This window comes from Squalius cephalus (assembly GCF_949319135.1).
Source record: "Squalius cephalus genome assembly, chromosome: 9".
NCBI lineage: Eukaryota > Metazoa > Chordata > Actinopteri > Cypriniformes > Leuciscidae > Squalius > Squalius cephalus.
Genome location: NC_137130.1, coordinates 1366186 through 1372332, shown reverse-complemented (window position 1 = coordinate 1372332; position 6147 = coordinate 1366186).

The following is a 6147-nucleotide window of genomic DNA, read 5'->3' as shown; positions in this document are numbered from 1 at the left end:
GACGCTGAATCTGTGGCTGAAATCAGTCACTTGTTCACACTATTACTATTCTCTACATGCTGAAGGCACATAGTGCACTATATAGGGGATAGGGAACGATTCAGAGAAACGTTTTTTAAACGGAAATGGTAGTGCGTTGAACACCCTGTTCTGTTGACGCAAGAGTTGCAACTACGGCAGCTGAGAAGGCCATTCTTTGTGTTCTTTTTGAAGAATTTTCAGAGCCTGATGAAATCGGTATAAATATGTGTTTAATACAGCAAAATACGCTCGATGTTTCAGTCACTGCCCTTGCCGTCCATAATAAAAGAGAACATCCCAATCGAGTGAAGGGATTTGTGGAAACTGTGGTTCCTAATTATTGTGATCCAACATTTGCCTCGCATTTCAGGATGGAAAGACAAACATTTCATGTGAAGGATAATCCACTTCTCACCTCCGAGACTGTGTTATGATCTATATGACCTTATTATTTTTATTGTGAGTATTAGGCTTATCATTATTGCTGATCACTGTTGATATGCTACATTTTTACTGTAAAACTCGACACACAAAGCGGATCATACGATTGATTCGCCGCAGATCAGAAAACATATCGTATCATTTGAATTCTGCACAGAATGCTGTATTTTAAAGTGATATGGAGGAGATTAGGAGACTGAGCTGTGATATAAACTAAACGCTATTGGCTATTTTAAAAAGGGGAGGAGCTTCTCCATATGCCCCGCCCTCTCTTCCTGTTTCAGTGGAAATTACATCAACACACTGAATAACACTGCGTGTTTCAAGGCACTTCAGTGGGACTTTAAATTTAAATAAGTTATTTAACTGCTGTAAGTGTACCATTTAAGGCATAATTCACCCAAAAATGTCTCTCTTTTTTACATTTTTTTTTCAATGTCATTTCTATGTCATTCAGAACCTGTACGAATTTCTTTGTTCTGTGCGCACAAAAGAAAGGGCTTTTTGCCCATACAAAGAAGGTAAATGGGACTCAAACTACTGCTCTAATAATACATTTTATTTTCAATAAGAATTAGCCATTATCCTGATCTCAGACACACAACATATTAAGGCAATAGATGGATAGTTGAAATGCCACCTATACAAATGTGTAACCACTCGTCTCAACCCAGGTTGAAGATTGGAAAAGCATTGCTGGTCTGATGAGTCTGGATCTGTGCCCCTGATCTAGGGTCAGAATTTGGCTTAAACAACATGAAAGCATGGATCATCCTGCCCTGTATCAGTGGTTAGGCTGATGGTGGTGGAAGGGATTCTTCTTTGGGCCTCTAGTATCAATTAAAAGTATTGTTGCTGACCTTGTCCATCTCTTTACGACCACAGTGGACCATCTTCTGATGGATACTTCCAGTAACGCACATGACACAAAGCTCAGATCATTTCAAACTGGTTTCTTGATCATGACAATGGGTTCACTTAATTAAAACAGCCTCACAGTCACCAGATCTCAGTCCTTTTGGAACGAGAGATTGACTTCATGGATGCAGCAACTGTGTGACGCTTTCATGACAATATGGACTAAAGTGTTTCCAGCATTGAAACATGCTTGTTGAATCTCTGCCATATATATATTAAACTTACACAGCAACTGCAGAAGAACCGTCGGTCTGCCGTTTTATGAGATTTGCTGAGATGACCATTGGGACAAAACCAAGTATAGTCGAGCACTTCCATTAAACCCTGCAGCGTCATTCTCTTTCTTCTTTTATTAATGGTCTATATGCAGGAGATTCAGGAAGAGTTTCTTCTCTTTCACAGGCTGATGCAGATTGAGCTGTCAAGAAGACTAGAACACCAGATGCTTGAGGTTCACGACATTTGTGTGCAGATATTATTTAATTCAATTCACATTTATTTGTATAGCGCCTTTCCCAACACACATCGTTTCAAAGCAGCTTTACAGAAAATGCATGAGTCCACATTACAGTTTACAGTGATCTGTTATCAGAGGAAACTGTCTAAGTTATGTATTTCAGAAATGTACATTTACAAATCACAGTTAGATAAAAAATATATTAATTTAAACAATGTAATAATTAAGGCATAAACAATGAGCTCATTGAAGTAATGAATACTTGTTTGTTAACAAATGATTATGACATTTAGATATTATGACCTACACCCTTAAAAAAAGGTATTTATCTGGTTTTTAATAAAAACTTAATTTGGTATCCAAATTTAGTTGGATGTTCGTCTAATTTTTTTTAAAGGTCCCATATTGTCAAAACTGAAATTTCCTGGCTTTTTTCATGATAACTTTTTTTCATAAGTTTCAAAACAGTCGATCCACAGACAAGTGCACACAGCCTGCATAAAGTAAAGTAGCTGTACCTTTTCACGAGCCGTTGTGACTTCCGTATAAATGTGATGTCAGAACTACTCAGTCACCGCCTTCAGTCACTCAGAAAACAACAGGCCAATCAGAAGAGAGGCTCATGAATATTAAGTAGACAGGCCAAAATCTTGGCAGAGCTCCTGAGAAAGGGTCTGTAAAATATATATTGAGATGTTTTTTTGGTGCTTATACAGCAAATATATATTCAAAACCTAAAATAAAACTTCAGAAAGATGTACAATATGTGTTACTACTTGCTTCGGAATGTTCAGAGAAAATTTAAAAGTAACGTTTCCAAAAAAAATTCCACATGGAACGTTCCCTTAACGTTCGCATAATAAAAAATAACAATAAACGAATGGATGTTTTGAACGTTCAGACAACGTTTTTATAACTTAGCAAAATGTTTTAAAACATATTTTTGTTAGCTGGGAAGAACCGTTTTTGGTTCCCCAAAGAACCTTTCAGTGGTCAGAACCATTTTATTTTTAGTGTAAAGAATGTTTAATTAACTATTGGAACCACTGATGTTCTCTAAGGAACCATCAATGCCATTAAAGAACCTTTATTTTTTTAAGAGTGTACATTGACCAAAAAGCCTCATTTTATCATTTTCTCAGTCATCTCAAAGGCAAAAAGTGTCCCAATTTACCCGAATTCACCCGATATGATTACTGTATATTATAGAAAATGTGGACGGGCAAACCCACTCGTGCTGAGATGAGATGAGATGATCTCCAAATGACCCCGAGTGGGACATGAGGACAGAAAGCGGGCCGGCTGATATGCCATCCCTGACATTAGGAGGTTAAATTAGTTATTGAACAGCTTCCGGCTGATATCATCTGTTCATCAGTCTGGACAACCAGACAGAGATCATACGACCATCCTGAAACATCCTTTTACATTGTGTGTGTAAATGAATAGGCTTGGACTTGGTGCTGAAACCCAAAGCACAGGACAATAGAGACACCAGAATAACAATATTCATGATTCTGAAGATGAAAATACAGAATTATTTTAGATATGCTTGCACTCTTTCACTGACTAGATATATTTAAAATAATATAAGCCACTTTTTACTGTAACATCAGACATTTGGCATTATCAGGACACACAAATATTCCCCCATTGCATTATTATACATTATATTCAACATTATATATAGTAGTTTAATGTAGAACTGACACTAAAAGTCTGTGAACTTGTAATTGTAATTTTTACTATGGGTGAATTATACACAATACAGACATTATACAAGATATATAGTTACACCCCTAGTGGATAGACACCTGTGTTTTAGAGCATGTAGAAGCGTGACTGTCTCTTTAAATGTGAGTGTGAAACCCATAAACCACTGCTGTGATTCTGAGCACACACACACACACAACACAGATTTAACATCCCTAAGGAATACACTGCAAAAAAATGATTTTCTTGTGTAGAGTTTCTGTCTAGTTTTCCAGTACAAATATCTAAATATTCTTAAATCAAGAGCTAAAGAATGTCTGTCTGTGAGGTGCAGAACTCTCTTCACAGGTCTGGTGTTTGCTCTTTTATCTTGACATCTAGATTATTTTGCAGCAGTGACAGGTAAGCATGAGAGATGTTGGCTGTATTATCGACATGCACTTGCGTTCCCTCAGAACTATGGAAGCTTGTTTCTGCCACGGAACAAAGAATAAAACTGGTAATTGCTGCTTTTTATCTTGCAATTCTGGGGGGGGGGGGGGGGGGGAGTCATATTTGTGATTTATAAACACAACTGCTAGAAATAAAGTCTGAACTGCGAGTTTATATCTTGCAATTCCGAGTTGATATCTCCTAATTATGACTTTATTTCTCACAATTCTGAGTTTATAACTCACAATTATGACTTTTTTCTCTGGTTTGCCAGATATTGGGCCATATTTACTAACAGCACAAACCCTCTTTTGGCTTTAAAAAACTACCGTCAGGATTTACTAACGACATGCAGTGAGAAATTAGCGATGAAAAGGCATGGATAGTTATTTTTGCGACTGACCTTGTTGACCAATCAGAATTAGGGGGCATATCCACTCACGATGGGGGAGGAGAGAGTGAGCCAATCAGCATTAGGGGGTGTATCCACTCACAATGGGGGAGGAGAGAGTGAGCCAATCAGCATTAGGGGGTGTATCCACTCACGATGGGGGAGGAGAGAGAGTGAGCCAATCAGAATTAGGGGGCGTATCCCCTCAAGATGGGGGAGGAGAGTGAGCCAATCAGCATTAGGGGCTGTGTCCACTTGTGATGGGGGAGGAGAAAGAATGATCCAATCAGTATTGGGGGGTGTGTCCACTAAAGTTGGGGAGAAGAGAGTGATCCAATCAGCATTAGGGGGCGTGTCCACTCATGAAGCGGGAGAAGAGAGAGTGAGCCAATCAGCATTAGGGGCGTGTCCACTAATGATAGGGGAGGTGAGAGTGAGCCAATCAGCATTAGGGGGCGTGTCCACTCATGATGGGGGAGAAGAGAGAGTGAGCCAATCAGCATTAGGGGGTGTGTCCACTCATGATGGGGGAGAAGAGAGAGTGAGCCTGAGCCAATCAGCATTAGGGGGGGTGTCCACTCATGATGGGGGAGGAGAGAGAGAGAGTGAGCAAGCGGGAGATTTGAAGAAAGACTGTAGAAAGAGAGATGGCTGAGAGACATTAAAAAAGAGGAATATTAGAATAGGTTACGATCAGGCAAGAGCTTTAGGACCCGCGTTAATATCAGAAAAGCTTTCCAGCGCTGAGCAGAAAGGCCTGAACACGAACGCAGAGGTCGAGTTGTTTCCGCTCCATACATGAGTAACACTGGTTTCGCTGTTTCACAGAACCGAGATATGCTGTGGTTGTAATGTGAGCTCTAGCAACAGCACAGTTTTGAGCGTCTGGCTGTTTTAACAGAGACAAACATCCCAAATCTTCAAAGACGATCCTGTCTGCAGAGAATCAAAAGCTGTTATTTATAAAGCGCTACAAAACATATGGCAAAGCAACTTTTTAAATTCTTAAACATAGTGACTCTTTCTTCCTTTGGACGCCATGTTTGTGTCTCTGATCAGTAGTCTGAACACACGGCGTGTCCAAGGTGCCTTTCCTGAACACACACACACACTGATCTCGCTCCACACACTGAAGCACCTCTGCAGGAACACACACTGGCTGCTTTTAAACATCTCAACAGCTTCGTCACATCACATCATATCATGCTCTTCAGATAAAGATGATATTCTTCTGCACTTCACTGCAACGGCAGAGGATTTGCGCACAGAGACGTGAGGTCTTTCCTAGCACGAGCAGAACAGATCAACATTGTATTACAGCGTTGGGAAACACAGACATGTTTTACTTTGCTAGAGTTAAAGCTTAGCTTATATTGTGGGACTCTGTTGTTCTGGAATAAACGAAGCCAGTAAAGACACAACACGCCTCGAGTTATTATTAGCCGTATTCATGTTATTTTCACACACAGAGTCGGTGACACTGTGAACAAACGGTTTCATTAAGAAACAATATTTCCCCCTGGAACTGCTTTTCTGGGGCATTTTCTGAGCATCATATACCAAACTAGCTGTAAATAATGCACAAGATTTCAGAACACAATAAATGCTCTGCAAGAACACTTGTTTACAGAAGCACTAAACCACCACTATAGAGGCTTAAAATAGAGCATATTAATATATGTGTTAAATATTGTGTCAGAGAGTTTATTCCTAACCTTTGAGTGTGTGTGTGTGTGTGTGTGTGTGTGTGTGTGTGTGTGTGTGTGTGTGTGTG